General features: G+C 40.4%; 1 pseudogene; it reads right to left on the bottom strand.

The window, feature by feature from the left end:
* Positions 1 to 7,016: 7,016 nt before the first annotated feature.
* On the bottom strand, positions 7,017 to 14,511 carry LOC122039712 (annotated as a pseudogene).
* Positions 14,512 to 20,895: the final 6,384 nt, after the last annotated feature.

The following is a 20,895-nucleotide window of genomic DNA, read 5'->3' as shown; positions in this document are numbered from 1 at the left end:
CTCACTTGGCTACCAGGATTCATAAACTCTAGTACTTAGCCTGGAGGTCTAGAGTTCAAATCCAGGGGAAGGCAAAAATCCACTGGCCAGGGGTGGGAAGACCTAGTGCGTAACGGCACGACCAAGGGTCGTCGGTCGACGACATAAGAGGTCGCCAAATGGGTCGCTAGTTGGGCCACCCAAGGGACCGCCAAGGGGTCGCCAGTTGAGCCGCCCAAGGGGCCAAGGGGTCGGGTTGTTATAATAAAAAGGTGCCTTTTTATTGTAACGTCACGGCCCCTCGGCCCCTTGGGCGGCCACACTAGCGGCCCAACTGGCGGCCCCTGATGGTCCGTTGGGCGGCCACAATGGCAGCCCAACTGGCGACCCCTTTTGTCGTCATCCGACGACCCTCGGACGAGCATCTCGATGTTGGATTAGATCTGCTATTTGAGGCGGGTACCTTGACTTATCTTTAATAATGTCGTGTTGATATGTTTAGTAGGTTATAGCCTTTAGTAATGATTATGTTCATCTTTGCTTCGGTTGGTCACTACCCGATACCTGTTATATGCTTGTTTTGTTTACTTATTATGCACTTCATGTTAGTACCTACCTAATTATACATACTTATAGGGGTAGTGGCACAACCATGTGTTTATTATGTTCAGGATCTAGGTTTTTATACCTGATCGGATCTGTGTACCTTTGATTGGGTTTATTATCCTATGGTACACATTTTATATATATATAGATATTGCTATGTTGTTCAGGATTTTTGCCATACTTAGTGTCATGCATCATCTCTCATGATTGCATGTTGTGCGATAGTCTGCTCCATTATTGTCGAGCATATCGCCAGTTACATGGATTTGCACACACCACCACTCATGGGTTAGTGGTATGTCAGGCAGGTGTGTGACAGTTCTGCTGTTAGGCTCCGTTGGTCCGGTGACTCAGCGTGGTAGTCGGTAGATAGTTCTGCTCTGTTAGGCTCCGCTGGTTTAGTGTAGCAGTGTGGTAGCCGGCAGACGGTTGGACTTTGTTAGGCTCTGTTGGTCCGCTCATGGGTAGTGCGACGCAACGTGGTAGCCAGCAGAGATTCCTCCCAGTCATCGTGTAGCGGGAGATGAGAGCATTGTGCTCCCCCACTTATGATTTGGGGTAGGAGGATAGGTGTACTTCGATAGCATCCTGTCCACTCGGTCAGTCATCAGGAGCAGTGACGACAGAGTGCACGGTTATCACAGCCCTACCCACTCGGTCTCACCATCGTGTGTGAGATGGCTGACTGGCATCAGGGGTGACCATGACATTGGCATCATACGCATTTATGCATTTACTGATTGTGTTTGCTGCACTTATATGCTGCATTTGGATGGATGCATATGTTTGACATGCATACAAGATTTATGATACTCTCGGTCTGACGACCTGACTATTCTGATAGGAGACCCTGGTGAGTATAGTTCTCTTTAGTCTTTTCTATTGTGCATCTTCTAGCTTTTGTCCAGGAGACTGTACTCCATAGTTATTACTATTTGTTATAGTTTACTATACATGTCAACTAGGTATCTGCTGAGTTGTTGAACTCACCCCCCGTGGACACTATCTTTTTCAGGTACCAGGTTGCTTATGGAGTCGCTTGGAGTATCCTGCCTGCCGGTTCCCACGTCACATCAGAATATTTACCATTTCTATTTATGTTTTATTTGTTTTATGTATCAGTGTATTTAGCTTTGTGCTCTGATTTTGTTTCTTGAGTGTTGTTTTGTTATGTGGTGTAAGCCTAGCCGGCTAGCAGTCTTCATTTTTAGTTTGTATGTGTTGTCCTTTGTATTTCCGCTGTGGTTGTGTTTTTATTGTATCAGCCGAGTAGGCTGCATATAAACTGCGTGGTTGTGTGTATATTCTAGCCGCTTGTGGCTGAGGTATATTATGTCTATAGAAATGATTCAGATTGTCAGCCGTACAGGGGAGATGCTGTCGAAATTTCTTCGGACATGGACTCCCCCGGGGCGTGACAATTTATTTGGTATCAGAGCCAGGTTGGCGATACTTGTTTGTATATCATGTTACGGATTTTGAGATTTATCTGATACCAATTTATTTGGTATCAGAGCTAAGTTTACGAGTCTTATATCCCGTATTTCGGATTTCGTGTTTTAGTTTTCTCGATGTGACTTTTTCGAGTTTTGGGAACAGGCAACAGCAAGACATCTCCAAGCTATAGGAGGTATGGTGGTATATTGTTGTCATATACTTCTGTTAGTGTATGCATTGTTGACTATGATAGTTATGACATGTATTAACACTTTTTATTTAGTGAATGTCTGGTTGTTGTAGCTCATATTACATGTGATAGGTTAGCCACTAATGATGATCGACCCTAATAGAGATCAAGGATTACAGTCTCTAGTGATTTTTCATATCATACCACCAGTAGTTTTGACTTCTGTTACTACTAGTTGGTTAGGATATTGAGGCACATACCAGCCTCTGCTATTATTAGCTGGGTCATGGATAGTACTTACATATTCATGTTGACTTAGCTAGTAGAATATCATTTTATCTTAGTTAATTTCATCAGTAGATAATTAATTTACTCTTATTAGATCGGTCAGTAGAAGTCTGATTTACACTTGTTGATTTGGGTAGCCAAGTGAGCGGCACTCACTTGGCTACCAGGATTCATAAACATTGTAACGACCCGGCCCCTCGGCCCCTCGGCCCCTTGGGCGGCCCATTTGGCGGCCCATTGGCGGTCCCTTGGGCGGCCCAACTGGCAACCCCTTATGTCATCGACCGACGACCCTCGGCCGTGTCGTTACTCACTAGGACTTCCCACCCCTGGCCAGTAGATTTTTGCCTTCCCCAAGATTCGAACTCTAGACCTCCAGGCTAAGTACTAAAGTTTATGAATCCTAGTAGCCAAGTGAGCAGGGAAGGCAAAAATCCATAAACTCTAGTACTTAGCCTGGAGGTCTACAGTTCGAATCTTGGGGAAGACAAAAATCCACTGGCCAGGGGTGGGAAGTCCTAGTGAGTAACGGCACGGCCGAGGGTCATCGGTCGACGACATAAGGGGTCGCCAGTTGGACCGCCCAAGGGACCGCCAGGGGGCCGCCAATTGGGTCGTCCAAGGGGTCGAGGGGCCGGGTCGTTACAATACCGACGACCCTCGGCCGTGTCGTTACTTACTAAGACTTCCCACCCCTGGCCAATGGATTTTTACCTTCCCTAGGATTCGAACTCTAGACCTCCAGGCTAAGCACTAGAGTTTAGGGTTGTGTCACTACCCCTATAAGCATGTATAATCAGGTAGGTACTAACATGAAGTGCATAATAAGTAAACAAAACAAGCATATAACAGGTATCGGGTAGTGACCAACCGAAGCAAAGACGAACATAATCATTACTAAAGGTTATAACCTACTAAACATATCAACACGACATTATCAAAGATAAGTCAAGGTACCCACCTCAAATAGCAGATCCAATCCAGTCAAATCCAACGTCGAAATGCTCGTCTCGAATCAGAGTCCTGTAATACAAGGTATCCAGATTTAGCTAATTACATATAAATAAATTAGCTAAATCAAATCCTCGAGAAGCTAACATAAATACAGATCCAATTATAAACCCTAATTGGATCATCTAACTCCTTAATCGATTCTAACTAATCCAATCGAATTAGGACTTGCAATAAGCAAAATCAATCATAGCTTCTTACCCAATTTAGCCCTAATTCAACATATATATCAAATCCTTATGCCTTACCTCAAATCACAGCCTTGTTCTAGTTGCTGGAACAATGGAAGCTGCTGGTTGGAGTAAGGTAACCGCTGGAAACCAAGAAGTACCTTGCGTTTCACTGTCCAGATCAAAGAGATCAAGAAGTCAACCAAGAAATCTTTTCACCACTACAATCCAGCTAATCAATCTAGCTTCCCTTACCTCCAAGATCACTGCTAGGCGACCTCGTGCTCACGCTATCAACCAGGGGAAATGATCGGAAACCGGCAGAGGCAGAGGAGAGGCGCACAGTAAGGCTAGGTGGCTGCGGCGGTGGAGAACTAGGTCACAACGTGGAGGCAGTCAGTGCTAGGGCAGAAAATCAGTAGAGGGTGACACCTAGGGCACGCGGCTGGAGGCTAGGGCACAGGTGAAGGTCGACTGTAAGGTGTCGTAGCTTCTCCGTGTGGCGGCGGCGGCGGCCGAGTGATGCAATAGGAGGGCGACAGTGGGTTGGCGGCTAGGGCACAGGTGCGCCAGCGGTGGATCGGCGCCGCTCCGTTCGGCCTCAGGTGGTGGCGGCGCCTGGTGCGGCTCAGGAAAGAGAAGAAGGAGAGGCCGGCGCTAGGGATGAGGATCGCTCGGCTGAGGAGAGGGAAACCGAGAGCACCGACAGGGGAGGAGATGCACATCCCTCAGCCATGGCTTTTGTACCGGAGGAAGAAGCAACCGTCGCCGAGCGGTTAGGGCAGATGATCGAGGGAGAAGAAGAAAATCGGCGTCGGCTCGGGCGCGCGGAGATTAGGGGCACGGTACAGTAACGAGAGAAAAAGAAAAAGAAAAAGAAATAGGAAATAAACTTTTTCCTCGCTTAAATGGGGTACCTAAACAGGCTTCCCCCGGGGCTCAGTTTTATCCCCGTAAACTCGTGCATACGAGCTCCGAAAATTTTCCAAAAATTTCAGAAAATTCCCTTAAGGTGTTATGCCCATTTTTGATATTTTACATTCTCCCCCACTAATAAAAATTTGGTCCCCAAATTTCGTTGTCTACCATCAGCAAGTACTAACAACAAATAGAAAGTATAAATGCTGAACAAAATTTAACTCACACACCTCAAGTGAAAAGATGGGGGTATCGAGCTCGGATAGTATCCTTGAGCTCCCAGGTAGCCTCCTCATCCGAATGATGCTGTCATCCGACTTTAACCAGCCGGATAGTCTTGTTCCGCAATTGACGCTCTTTCCGGTCCAGAATCCGTACCGGAACCTCCTTATAAGTGACGTCAGGCTGAACGGAAACTGAGATATCTGTCATCACGTGTCGGGTCGGGTACATATCTTCTCAGCATAGATACGTGAAATACGTCGTGAACACCTGCCAGGGACGGTGGTAGTGTCAGACGGTAAGCTACCTCTCCAAGATCATGAAAGGTCACTACAACAAAAACCTTCATAGACATCGGTTTTCCACCGGTGTCTATTTCATTTTCGACCGATGTCTATGAAGCCGATGTTAAAAGTCTGTCATTTTAGACATCGGGTTAAAACTGGTGTAGTATCACTTAACGACACCGGTTTTACAGCGGTGGAAAACCGATGTAATATTAGTTAATAACACCGGTTTTACAGCGGTGGAAAACCGATGTAATATGTATATTTTTTCACAAATTTGATTTCCGAAACCATGAAAAACCGACAATAACAAAAAAAAATACACAAATATTCACAAATTATACAAATATTCTTCATTCAATAATATCCATAAAATACACAAATATTAACAAATTATATAAATAATCTTCTTAGAACAATATCCATAAAATACCCAAACATTCTTTTTACATCAAAAGCTAGCTAATATATATACTATCCCTAACCATTAATGGGTACCCCACGGAGCAGTAGGCCTCACTTCCTGTCCAGATCCAACATTCAATCCTTTCCCTAGGTTCCATAGCATAGTTCAGTGGTCGGCTCTGAAGTCCTCAGTGGTAGAAGTCCGACCCCATTCTCTATTTCATTTTCCTGCCAGACAAATCTAATGAAGGTAAAGGCACACAAATAATACAAAAAAAAAATTCTTCTGAGTGTGTGTTGATAAAATATGGCTACGCACCTTAAAAGTCCTCATATTTAACAGAGAAACTTTTCCACCTGATGCAGACGTTGCATAAGAGTCATTCTTAGATAAAGCAATACAAGCAGTTGCTTCTTCTGGATTGTTATCACTCCTTTCATTGGTCATAAGAATACCATTTGGTGGCTGACGGAGCTGAGGAGCAACAGATGCAGTTGACTGAACAAGCAAAGCAAACAATCAGCACTAGGCTTATAGCAAATAGATAATTTCTTACAACTGTTTCTTTCTGACCTTGCCCGATGGATTTCGTTCATCGCACGGCCACTGCCAGAGTTTATGCACTGCATTGGAACCAAGTGCTAGTAAACTACATCCAGAAGAAAAACTGCATTGGAACCAAGTGCTTTGATTTTACCATCAGTTGAAGTTGAGCAGAAAAACTTCACAGATAGAAATAATGAAACACTAGAAATATATAATTCTGTTTCTGTCCAGTTAAAGCATCCCACACCTATTCATCATGCAACGGAACCTGTTAAGAACATACAATTCTTCTGGTACAATCTTCTGACTGATCAACCACATGGTTTTACTCACTTTAATTGCCTTGTCATTGCCGCAAGTGATGATCGAGAGAGTCTTCTTGGGATAGGAAAAGGCAATGTCATTAACACTGCCTATATGAGCATCAATCTGCAGAACAAGATGCTATCATCATCATCATATATATGGTTGCCAAACACCATAACTATTAACTGACCTCCAAATGTTGTCGTAATTCTTCATTTAAATTAAAAGCATAGATCTACACTAGATGCTTTGAAAATGCAACACCTATTAGTATCACAGAAGAATAACAAGAATTTTAGTTTGATGAACTTGATCAAAATAATCCAACTTTGTTTTTTTGCTTCGGCATACCAAGAATAGAACCTTCAAGACTCCACAAGCATCTGTTGACAGATTAGAACAAAAAATACTTTGTTCACTATAGCAAAGAACAAAAAATGATAAAATCTAAATTAATAAAACACATAAATAAAGTCCAATTCGATCGAAAGCTTACCACATATACACAACTATGCAAGTGTCTGTGATTGGCTTCAATTCACAAAAGGGAATTATGTCATTGCAGTTAACATAGACTGTGCGCTCCATGCCAAACACAAAAGGGAATTATGATATCAAGTAACTGTGTCAATTAAAGAGCAAGTTGAATCTCAAGTAGATGTTGATGGTCCATTTGCTGCATGCTTACATTGAGAACTTGTTGCCTTTGCCTTGTCATCTCATTCCCACCCACGAGAAAGTAAGCAGTGTGCCTGAAAGCCAGCCTAAATAATAAAAATAATAATAGTATTCATATCATCAGCAAAGGAAGACACAGTGTGAGTTGATATGTGCCTGAAAAAATTCATCATTTTGACTTTTGAATTAGGATCGATGCTCATGGTGCTATCGAGTGCTTGTTGCATGTGGTGCAACCACCTCTCAGCAGCTTGGTGTGTAACAGGGAATGGTGCATGTCGTCCGATCAAAGCTGGATGACCTGCAATAATGATTGATTCAAACGAAACCGTGTTGCAACAATTCAGCCAAAGGTTTCCCTTCATTACAGAAGCAAACTTAGAACTGGAATCTATAGAGAGAGATGGATGTATCAATTTCTTGTATATTTTTCAGATTTTTTCTTCTGTATCAGCTGAGTCCAGATACTAAATTGTTCTTATGATTTCCTTACCAAATGAATAAAACATGCCTTTTGTTGCATCAAACTCCATAATACCGGTCTAAATATAGCAGCATATCCACAAACTAAAATTAATTATTCATAATAAATTCAAATGCACGAACTCAGGTGTTTCAGTTATGTGACTATTTTTGATATAATCACATAACCGAAACACCAGAGATATGATCGGTATAACAATATCTCAGTATGCATCAAAGTAGGACACCAACCATTCTTGTACTTCCTAACCACCATTCTCCTAAAGGCTCAATGAACAAATCCTGAACACAAGGTGATTACAAAAGAGAATAGAATATTTAAGAGGTCATATGAAATTACAATGATACGAATATCATCACAATAATCAATTTGTGTAAGATTCTGATCATATAAAACAAATATAAAATGATAAATTTGGCAGATGCTAAATGATTTTGCTACTTTAAAAGGCGAAACAAATAGTGCAAGTTTCAGAAAGAAGCTATCAGACATCAAAAGAACAAGTTCCCTTCACCTTTCCTCTGGGAATACAGATTAGGGCCTCCCATCCTCTGAACGAAGAACTCGTACTGGTTCCAAATCGCGTCCTCCTTCTTCGAATTCGAAAAGATAGATCAGAACCCCACTCTTCCTCATCAGCGAAAACCCTACCAACCATCTGTGTTAACAAAATCAGAGATGGTCATAATCAATCGAGCATCTACAACGGACGGAGAGGGCCGCGGAGGAAGAGGTAGGTAGATCGGCTCACCTGTTGTAGAAATTGGTTGAGAGATCGATGAAGGGCTGGATTCCGCCTAGGGTTTCGAAGAGGTTGGTCTCGTCGATGGCGAGGCGTCGCTCACTGCCACTTCGCTCGAGGACGAAGGTAGCGTATTATCTATAGCCTTGATAATTGTGGCGCCGACCCATTTTGACTTAACCCACCTGCTAAACTATTGAAGATGAGGAAGAACTTCAGTAGCGACAATGGATAAAGAAAAAAAATTTCGGAATGTAAAGAAGGACTCCAACGATGACAGTGAATGTTGGACCGGAGATGGATGAAGGAAAAACTATCGGAATGTGAAGAAGGCCTCCTCTTCACAACCAAATGGAGGAGTTGGAGGAGATGCGGTGTGGCTGGACGGAGAAGCAAGTTCGTCGTGTCTTGATCCTGATCGGGAGAGGATCTAGGAAGGGGGGAAGAGGGAGATGAGGTTGAGAGAGATGGTCGGAGGTTTAGGTTTAGGCTGAGAGAGATGTCTCGGTTTAGGTTATCGCGAGAGAGATGGTCGCGCAGAGGAAGGGGCGAGATAAAGATTTAGGTTTGGAGGGAATTCACAGTGTGCAGATTTTGGCTTGTGGGGAAAATTAAATATTTTATTTGGGTTCATTAACATCGGATTTTAAAAACCGATGTTAAAATCGGTGTCTATTAACGAAAAAAAGGGCGCTCATAGACATCGCCTAAAAAACCGATGTCTACGAGCTAAAATCTGCGCTCATAGACACCGGTTTTAAGAAAAACCGGTGTAAAATACTCAAAGACATCGGTTTTAGCCTAAAATCGTTGTTGTTCCACTGATGTCTATGAGCGATTTTGTTGTAGTGGGTCCAATGTATCGCGGAGCTAGCTTACCTCTGAGGCCAAATCTCTTCACCCCTTTCGTGGATGAAACTCGCAGAAATACATGGTCGCCTGTAGATAACTCCAAGGGTCTGTGTCTCCGATCAGCATAACTCTTCTGGCGGTCCTGCGCCTCTAACATCCTCCGTCTGATAGTACGGCCCAACTCTGCCTCATGCTGAGCTCTATGAGGTCCCAACATCTGGGCCTCCCCAACCTCATCCCAGAGGGTGGGTGTCCGACAAGGCCTACCATACAACGCTTCAACCGGTGCCATCTGGATAGCCGAATGAAAGCTGTTGCTGTAGGCGAACTCTACCAATGGCAAATGGTCCCTCCCAACTGCCTCCAAAATCCAATACACATGATCTCAGCAAGTCCTCTAGAGTCTGAATGGTCCGCTCTGACTGTCTATCTGTCTGCGGATGGAAAGCTGTACTGAAACGGAGCTGAGTGCCCAAGGCCTGCTGCAGACTCTGCCAGAAACGAGACGTGAACCGGGGGTCTCTATCCGAAATAATAGTCAAAGGAACACCATGTAATCTGATGATCTCCCGGCAATACAGATCTACCAATCGATCCAGGGAATCAGTCTTCCGGATCGCTAAGAAGTGCGCGGATTTGGTTAATCGATCAACGATTACCCAAATCGCGTCATGACCTCGTCGTGTCCTCGGCAAACCCACCACAAAGTCCATGGTAATATGTTCCCATTTCCCCTCAGGAATAGGAATCCGTTGAAGTAAGTCGGTAGGTCTCTGGTGCTCGGCCTTCACCTGTTGACAGACAAGACATCTCGCTACAAATTCCGCGATGTCTTTCTTCATACCGTTCCACCAATAAGAACGCCTCAAATCTCGACACATACGGGTACCACCGGAGTGGATCACAAATCGAGAGTGATGAGCCTCCTGAAGTAGCACCTGTAAGGCCGGGTGAGACTGAGGTACGCATAATCTGCCTCGGAAGTATATAATACCCTCCTCATCTCGTGTGAACTCGGTCTGCTACCCGAAAGCTATCTGGCTGCCAATGAACTATAAATGTTGATCACCAGCCTGGGCCTCTCGGATCCTCGTCCTGACCGACGACTGAGCAACCATGGTAACCAGAATACCCTGCTCTGTCTGTCTCTATTCCTGAAGGCCTAACTCGGAGAAACCCTGAACCAAGTCTGTGACTGAAACTCGGTGGCAAGCCAAAGTCCCTCTGGACTTCCAGTTAAGTGCATCGGCAACCATATTAGCTTTCCTCGAGTGGTAGCTAATAGTACAATCATAATCCTTTAGGAATTCCATACATCTCCTCTGTCGGAGATTGAGTTCCTTCTGAGTAAAAAGGTATTTAAGACTCTTATGATAAGTGAGAATCTCAAATGTAATACCATAAAGGTGATACCGCCAAATCTTCAAGGCAAAAATAATGGCCGCCAGCTCCAAATCATATACTGGATAGTTCTTCTCATGCTCCTTCAACTGCCGAGAAGCATAGGAGACTACTCTGCCATGCTGCATCAGAACAACGCCCAAACCCTGTGGAGAAGCGTCGGTGTAGAGTACAAATCCATCCTCTCTAGAAGGCAAAACCAAAACTGGAGCCGACACAAATCTCCGCTTCAGCTTCTGAAAGCTGGTCTCACAGGCTTCTGACCAAGTGAACTTCACGCCTTTCTGGCCAGGCGTGTCAGCGGCATAGCAATGCGGGAGAAACCCTCGACAAAACGTCAGAAATATCCGGCCAATCCCAGAAAACTGCAGATCTCCTGCACTGACTTCGGCTGCTCCCAGCTGGTGACAGCCTCGATCTTCTGAGAGTCTAACGAAATACCTCTGCTAGAGACCACGTGTCCCAGTAAACCGACTGAAGATAGCCAGAAGGCACACTTGCTGAACTTCGCATATAGCTGATGTCGTCGAAAAGTCTCCAAGACTATGCGAAGATGCTGTGCATGTTCCTCCTCGGAACGCGAATAGATCAATATGTCATCGAGAAAACGACAACAAACTGATCTAGATACTCCATAAAGATGTGATTCATCAAATCCATAAATACCGCTGGAGCATCGGTAAGCCCAAATGGCATTACCAAAAACTCATAATGTCTGTACAACAGACATCTCAACCAGAGATCCCCAATAACAAGTCTGAAATCTGATCACTAACTACAAATCACCAAAGAATAGATCATCTAATGTGAGCGCAACGCTCCATCACAAGAAATACTACATATGTGGGAGCAACACTCTACCACAAACAAGGCAACCTATGTGGAGCAGCGCTCCAATACAACAATCCAAAATATGTGGGAGCAACGCTCCACCACACACAATCCAAATATGCGGGAGCAACGCTCCACCACAAGAATCCAAAATATGCGAGAGCAATGCTCCACCACAAATAATCCATAATACGTGGGAGCAATGCTCCACCACAGCAATCCATAATATGTGGGAGCAACACTCCACCACAAACAATCCATAATATATGGGAGCAACGCTTCTCCACCAACAACCCATAATATGTGGGAGCAACGCTCCACCACAAACAATCCATAACATGTGGGAGCAACGCTCCACCACAACCATCTAAAATATGTGGGAGTAACACTCTACCACAATCAATCCACAATATGTGGGAGCAACGCTCCACCACAATAATCCAAGACATATGGGAGCAACGCTCCACCACAAAAAATCTAAAATAGGTGGGAGCAACGCTCCACCACAACATCCCATAAGTGACCAAGACATCTAACTATCCAACTAGAGACTCTACGAGATCACTCTACTACATATCACTGTGAGCAACCAAGTGTATCACAATCCAGTAAGCAAATTAAATCCATCGTCAACTCTATCAACATTGTAGTGGGTCACCCACTAATAGGAGAATTAGTTAACAGGGTAATACAATAAATGACATAATGTAGACACTCCACATCCTGCATTCAACATAAGTAGAATCATCATGATGTCACCAATAATACACCTGGCACACGTGCACACACAACATAGGTATGATTGGCATAATCCTCCAATTAGTACACACCCAACACACTCATAACATAGGTATAAATCAGTGTGATACCTCCAACAATACATACCGAACTCGTGTGCATAAATCAACGTAGGTATAATCGACAATACACCTCAAACAACATTCACCTAACATATATATACACATATGCCAAGAGTAAAATCAACGTAATACTTCCAACAAATCATAATAGTCACAAGTGTACACACAGAACAAATATAATCAACAAGATACCTCCCATATACACCAAACATATATACACATAACATAGATATGAATAATCGGCATATATAACCCAAATCAACCTGACATTCCCTATGCTACCTTCTAAGTTATCCAACTAGGTACATACAGTCAAAAATTAAAGTCCACATGGAATAGGATACATCGATCCTCTATAGACTGATCAAACCGACAATGGTATACGGCTAATTCAATCTTTTCCACGTCCGTACAAGCCATGTACTCAAATGTGCTCTAGATACCCAACTAAGCACAAATAACCCAAAGATTCGAACCTCTAAAACTAGAGTATGACAATCCCCTACTGATCGGACCAACAAAACTAAATCGGTCACCTACTAACTAATCAAGAATACATTAATCCTCCACAAGCAACTAAGATATATCAATCCACGACTACCCAAATCAACAAGTGTAAATCAGACTTCTTCTGACCGATGAAACAAGAGTAAATCAATTATCTACTGATGAAATTAGCTAAGATAAAATGGTATTCTACTGGCTAAGTCAACATGCATATGTAGATACTATCCACTACCCAGCTAATAATAGCAGAGGCTGGTATGTGCCTCCATCTCCTAACCAACTAATAGTAACAGAAGCTAAAACTACTGGTGGTATGATATGAAAAATCACCAAAGACTATAATCCTGAATCTCTATTAAGGTCGATCATCATCAGTGGCTAACCTATCACATGTAATATGTGCTACAACAACCAGACAGGTACTAAATACAAAGTGCTAATACATGTCATAACTATTATAGTCAACAGTGTATACTAACAAAAATGTAGGATAATAGTATACCAACATACCTCCTATAGCTTGGAGATATCCTACCGCTGCCAGGTCCTAAAACCCGAAAAGTCACATCGAAAAAACTAAAACATGAAATCCGAAAAATGGGATATAAGACTCATAAACCGTGCTCTGATAACAAATAAATTGGAATCAGATAAATCTCGAAATCCGTAACACGATATACAAATAAGTATCGCCAACCTCGCTCTGATACCAAATAAATTGTCACTCCCCGGGGAGTCCCTGTCCGAAGAAATTTCGACAGCATCTCCCCTGTATGGCTGACAATCTGAACCATTTCTACAGACATAATATACCTGGTGTCGACCTTTTAGCATGTCACGAGGTGCTCCAAATTAATTAAAATTGAAACTCATTAAAATTAAGACAAGTGTAGTAGTAACGAGTCCCAAGTCGTATTTTTCTCCAAGGATAACTAGTAACTGTGTTAATTCTAGAATTGTTTCAAATTAAGTTATCACATCCACAAGGTCAAACTAGCACTTCCATTTAACTTGCAATCCAAATTAAGTTCTTCTAACATGATCAAGAACAGATTCAAGTAAGGTTGATCTCCTCTAGACATTATTACCTTCATTTCCTTCTCATCAATTAAATTCGGATTTAAATGCCTCATTGAATCAATAGATCAATTATTATCTTTTCAATTCAAAATCACAGTAACATTAAACTCAAGATCTCACTACACTTCTAGAGACCGAAATAGCATCTAAGTCACAGACACAATCAACTTCACAATTAATTCAATCACCAAATCTCCAATTCTTTCCCTCAATCAACAAAGTGATACATAGGTAAACAATGAAGAACATCAAGTGATACATTCGACATCTAAATTAATTCACATGCACTAAGATCAAGAACCAAATCAACACTGATAAAGTATAACTAAACTAGTATCTAAACAATCAAGGCAAAACACTAGCTAAACACTTGTTAGTAACTAAACATTAGCTGGGTTAAACTGAAATAAGGAATTCAAAATAGGAAATAGATTACAGAGCTAAGTTAGTAGTTGAATATGGGTTTTGATTGCAAGAATTAAACAAAATCAGAATTGCAACAAAAGATCAGAATTGAAATTGCAGGAAAGATAATTCAAACAAAACTAAATTGCAAAGAAAATAATCAGATCATTAGATCTGAGCAGGTTCAAGAACTAATAAAAAGAGCAGATAAAGAAAATTAAGCCCTAACATTCCTCAACCCAAATCCTTGTCGCAAACCTTCTTCACCCTGCTATCACTACAGAACCACCGCAGAGAACGCCCATCTGGTAATCGGCTTTGAATCTTGAGCTATCAACTAATCCACCGGATGATCATAGCCTCAGAGAACGCCCATACAACTCACACCCAAGTGGAATCCACATCGCACGAAGAAACAGAGTTGGAATCTGAAGATTTACAAACTCCAATCGATTGATCAGATCGATCCCTGATTTCCTAATGGAATGGAGAACGCGAGTGTGATCGGAGACTCAGAGAACGCCCTTCCAGCTCCGGTGATGATGGAAATCGCGGATCAAAGAACGCCCCTGCATTCGGATTGCGAAATGTCAGAGACTCAACTGCGCGGAATGGGGAACGCCCGCTGCCGCTTTGTGCCCTCGGATGATGATCGTCGGAGCTCAGAAATCGCCGCCGATGAAGAATGCTAGTACTCAGATCTGGAATGAAGAACGGGAGCATCAGCGTCGCGGCGGAGAAGAAGACGCACTGTAGCAAAATCGCGACCGAGCCCAAGCTTAACTGTAGCTTCTCAAAGCTATTATATCGGTTTCAAATCTAATCGGACGGTCCAGATTGCTTGGGGCTTGATCAACGGATAGATGAACTCAGATCTGGATCAAAACTTCTGAATATTCATCAATGGACGAGATCTGCTCCTCCTTAGGTCGGATGGACTAGATTCTCAACGGATGGCTCAGATCTGCTTGATTGTAGATGAACGGTCCAAATAGCTCCAAGGTGTGATCGTCTCATTCAGCCCTAGATTTGAGCCCAAGTGTGGTCCAATATGATCGGGTCCATGACCCTTTTGATGTCTACAAAATTATAATCAAATATTAGCGTCAAATACCATGAAAATAGGCTAATTTGCAATTAGGTCCAAATTCAAATGCAATTATGAAATATGATGTACAATGTGATATTAAGCTATGAAAAGATCATGAAAAATATGCATTATGAATTAAAACAATATAGCAAAATCATGATTATCAAATCCCCCACACTTAATCTTGGACGTCCCGTTCAAGTCAAGAAAACTAAAAATCATCTCCACACAAATTTCCTAGCAATACCTAGAAGATGATAAGAAGTAATTAACTAAGATCATCTAAAAGATCACAAACAATCATGAATACAATCCAAACAATAATCAGTAGGTATGGTAGTTTCAATCCAATTGAAAAATTAAGAAAGATGCAATCTCATAGAGGGTTTACCTATTCTAGCTCTCACACTCAAAACATATATTAGTGGAGCTCACTCAATGTCACTCACAACATTTCACTACCATAAGCTTTCTTATTTTCTAATTCTCCACCACTATAAACATAGCATACATGAATCTAAAGGATTTTATCATGAAAAATTGAAATGGAAGCAAAAAGAGCAATTGAAATGAATGTAGTAACAAAAGAAAAGGCATTAATGAAGAAAATGAGAAGATGAGAGTATTGGAGGAATATACTTGATGAGTTGATCATTTTGATGTGTAAAGAGATGAATATCATTTGTTTTTATCAATTCAAAAGACCAAGCAAACCTCTCCTTCAATTTGAATGCAAACATAGAATCTTGATACTCTATCTCCACACTTGATACTCTCTTGATTTCTTTTTCTTTCACTGTTTTTCCACTTCATTCCATCACTTGAAAGCTCAAATAATCTAACTTCAACTTGCCAAGAAGAATTCCCTCCCCCACACTTAAAGTATTGTCCGTCTCAGGCAATGAAATACATCATAGATTTCCAAAAACTGATATATCTAGTCACTGCTTTCCTTTTCATTCTATAGATTTCATTTTTTTCTGTACTTTATCAATCTGTAGTTTTCTGCTGTAATCTGTAAATAGATTCTAAATTCTGTAACCTGCCACTACATATTCTAGCATCAAGAATTGTGAGTCACAGAAGATCAAAATTTCAGCTCCATGAAGTACCAATTCAAAATCCATGCACTTACAACAAGCAGAGTAAAATCTACTGTTCTGTTAGCAGCATTTAAGATACCTTAGGTGAACTAAGCAGCAATAAGATGCAGCAATAAACAAGGTTTCAACATCAAATTTCCATAAATCCAGAATACAAAATATTTTAGAATCACAGCTAGGAAGTTGTAGACTTTGAATTCTGCAAAAATCGAGCCTCAATGGAAATTTGTCATATTGTCAAGAGCTGTCATTCATTCAATATCGAGCAGCTACACCAATTCCAGCAATGACTAACATTTGATCAATTTCTGAGCTCTGCTTCCCAGATGTTACAAATTTCAACCTTGAAGAACTCTGGACGAAATCATCTTGACAACTGATCAAGATCAGAAAGAAGAATCTGAATTTTGACTATGAATCAGAAATCCTGGATTGTCAGACTTAAATTCAGAGTTTGAATCTAGAAAAAATGTGTAATATCAAGTATAGATGTGTAGTTCCAGATGTCTTCTCTCGACTTCACATCCAATGAATTCACAAAAACTAAATAGCATAAATTGACTTTAGCTTCAGCAATTCTAGTTGAAGCAGTTTCAGTTTTAGAATTGAGGTTTCTGAGTTCTGAAATTTGGCATTGATTCAGTATATCAAATTTAAATGTGTCATTCAGATATTAACATAAGGCTTCAGCTTCAATGAATTGCAGAAGCTACACAGCAAGATCCCATATTTGAATCTCATTCTAAGCATTTCAACTCACTGAATGCAGCTGGCCAATTCCAAAAATCAGCAACTTATGCATTCTGCAGGTTCTCTTTAATTTTCATCTGTTTCTGTGTCTTCTTTTCAATAAGCAGGAACTACTGAATTAAGATACCACAGGTTCTAGTGTAAATAAATTACATTTCTGCAACTTCAGTTTCACAACCTCACTGATATACTTCAACAAACCAAACAAGTTTGACTTAATTCAGCAACCAGAGTTGAAGCAATTCCGGCTTGCAATATGAAAATTTCAGCTCAATCAGTAGTCTCATTAAGCATTAAAGTGATTAGAGCTCTGTAAAATCAGATGATGCAGAAAGCTTCAGTTTGAATTCCGGCACAATTTGATACCTTTAATTTTGAGCAGAAAGCCTTATTCCCGATCAGAAAATAAATTGAAAGATTGGCATAACTTGCACATCTCTTATATATTTCCTCCAGTTGCGACTGAGCTTTGAAACTCAGCTCTCAGCCACTTCTATCACTAACAGCTCTTGATTTACAGCCTTCATCAATAATCTGACAGAAATACACTCCACTTCAGCAGCTTGATTTAGATTCAGGATTCGTGTTAAATCAAGTTTTGATACTGTAAATGATACACATTTTCCAGGCTTCTTGTTGCTGAAAAGGATTAAGTTCTCATTTCCACTCAAAAGGATCTTCAACAGCAGTAACGTCTACAATTTCTGTGATCATCACAGAAACAGAATTCCAGCACTTGAATTTCTATGGCTCTGGATTCTTCACATGAATTATTGTACTGGATTGTTGAAACTAACTATGCAATTTCTTCATTTGAAATCAGATTTCAGAACTCAACTTCTTGTATCAGAATTCTAGTCCTATTAAAGTGTTCCATTGAAATTTCAGAAACTATAATATTCTGTCAAGCTCTATAAGTGCAGAATTCACATTGTTGCATCAACCCATTTGTTCCTTCACATCACCAATCTTCATCATATCCTTCCTTTTCTTGAAATTGTTTCTTAGTGTTTGATACTCCACTGTTTCCACACTATCTGAATATATTTCCCTTTAATCTCTGTAACTTCTCCAACTCTTCATTTCTGTAGAATTTTGCACAAGCTTCTAAGATAATTCAGTTTGTAACATGGATATTACACCTTCACCAAGAGTTGCATTTAACATAGAATTCCCAGATTCAAGTTCAGAATCTGATAGTTAAGGTAGTTTAGTTTGTATCATGGAGATTCCAATTTCAGTTGCTGCTACAGATTCTGTAAAGATCTTATAAGACTGCAAGGGCTATAGTACCAAATCAAAACTCCATGCACTTGCAACAAGTTGAATTTGAGATTAAAATTGGCACAATCAAATTAGGATGATACAAACTCCTTGTTTTGTTTGTTAGAACTATAATCAATTCCCAAGCTGAAATTTCAATGAATTGAGTTGAAATTACATTACAACCAAGAATTCTGAAGATATCTATGTTCTTCATTGATCAATAAAGGACCAAGTCCAAAAATGCTACTTGCTATTATTGCGTTTCAGTTACTGCAACTTCAGCTTCAAAGCCTCACTAATATACTTCCATATCCATGTCAAGCTACTGGAAAAATTTCTAGATTTAAGGCTTGAGTTTCTACTATTTACAGTTCTGGTTTTACACTTCTGAGTTGAATTACTGCTTTTACATTTTCAGAAATTTCCAAATTCTGAATTCCAACTTCTAAACATTCCAAAGCAGTAGGAAACCTCCATTAACCTCAAGCATAAATAATCCTCCCCCACACTTAATCTTTGTTCATCTAATCAATTCAACTCATCAAGAATTCAACCAACACTCCCAATTAGAATGAAGACAAAGCAAAGTGATCAAAGGTAAGAATGCTTGATGAAAATGTTTCAAGAAATTATGGAGAAAGAAATGGAGAATAATGAGGGAATAAGAATGAAAAAAATATCCTTCATCTCCATGCACACAAATGCTATTGTGACTTTGAAAAGAAGCTAAGCAAGTTCTAGAGTTTCAATTGTTGTAAGTGCATGTCACACAAAGAAAATATGTGTTTAGGCTTAAAGTGGTCCTCTCTAGGTAATATACATGCAATCAAACTCAACTAATCAAATTGGAATCCACCACCAAATTAACCAATATCATGTAAGAAAAGCATCCAATCATGCCAAGTGACCTAAAATTGATGATCAAATTTATGAGACTTTTACCATCTTAAAAATATTACTTAGAAAATTCCCATGGAGACTTTAATTCAAATGAAATGCTATATCCTAAACAAAATGCAAAGTATGTAAACAAAAAAAAATGCAAGTGCAAAGTATGTAACTAAAGAAATGCATAAAAAGAATCTTATTAACAAAGCATGAATTAAAATGCAAAAGAAAACTAAATTAAAACCAACTCCCCTTTCATTCCGGTGGTGGAAGAAGATTTAGCAAAAGAATCCACGCCGAAAATGGAGTAATCGTTGTTCCACTGAAATTCTTTTCATTCTTCATTTTTCCTTTCCAAGTTTTTTCTGGAGGTCGGAGGCGGTTCAGTTCAAGCATCCACTCCGGAAGCTTGTATTCTCCTACAACATCATTAAAAGAAACAACCTCCCACACACATGTGGGATAAAAAGAAAATAGGAGAATATTAGTTTTGATAGAAGATTTGTCAAGAAATGAATCACAACTAATAAAATCTACAAATGGTACCTTTATTGAATTTTCTGAAAAATCACAAGAAATACTCACCTCGTTGTGTTGAAAGGTACCTGGAGTGGTGATTGTTACCTCTTCCTCATCAAATGAATGCTCAAACTCTAGTTCTAGTGATAGTTCAGGTGGTTGTACAACTTCATGTAGTGATTCTTGGGTGCTTGGCTCCATAGCACAAGTCCCTACATTTATATCCTCAATCCTTGGTGATTCTTGAGGTAATGCTTCCAGTAAGCACTCCCCTACACTTAAATCATCTTCAAAAAAATGTTCAGAACCTGAATCACTAACAACATCTTCAACAACAAAATCATTAGTATCAGAAATTTTCATAATTACATCATTATCACAAAAAAATACTAGAAGAATCATGTGAATTAATGGAAGTAGGGTCAGGCCTGACAGAATCGCTACTTTCCATCTCTCCACTGGAGTTTTGTGCTTGCAGCTGATTGATAGATGATGCAATTTGGTCTAACTGTAACTGTAGGTTCTGTATCCTTGAAAATTGTTGCTCTTGATACTCACTCATTTGTTGCATAATCTCTCTGAGTTTCCATGTTGTCTCATTCATTTGAGGTTCATTTTGTTGAAAAGGTTGTGGGATAAAATTTGTTGAAACTTCTTGAAACTCATATGAACTCTGGTAAGCTGGATATGGCTCAATAAATGGTCCTAGTGCATTTTCATACCTGAAACACGAATTATCCACCTAATTAGCATTAAAATCATTTGAAAATGACTCATACCTATTTTGTTGATCCATGTTTGGGTAAAACTGTTACTCAGGCTGAAAATATTAATTCTCCATCCCACCTCCAAAATTATGAAAATATGGATCCATGCTAAAGAAATCTCCTGTTCTTCACTACAACACTAAAACTCAATGTTAGAAGATTCAAAAGCATAAAGTTTCAATCACATGAAAACATGAACAGTTAAAGCATTTAAAAATTCAAGAACAAGCCCACATGAAAATACAAAAAGAATAAGCAATCAAATCAATCAAGAAAGATGCTAACAAAATAAAATCAATCAATGCT

The sequence above is a fragment of the Zingiber officinale genome, chromosome 1B (genome assembly GCF_018446385.1).
Source record: "Zingiber officinale cultivar Zhangliang chromosome 1B, Zo_v1.1, whole genome shotgun sequence".
Taxonomy (NCBI): Eukaryota; Viridiplantae; Streptophyta; class Magnoliopsida; order Zingiberales; family Zingiberaceae; genus Zingiber; species Zingiber officinale.
This window is presented reverse-complemented; position numbering and strand designations above follow the sequence as displayed.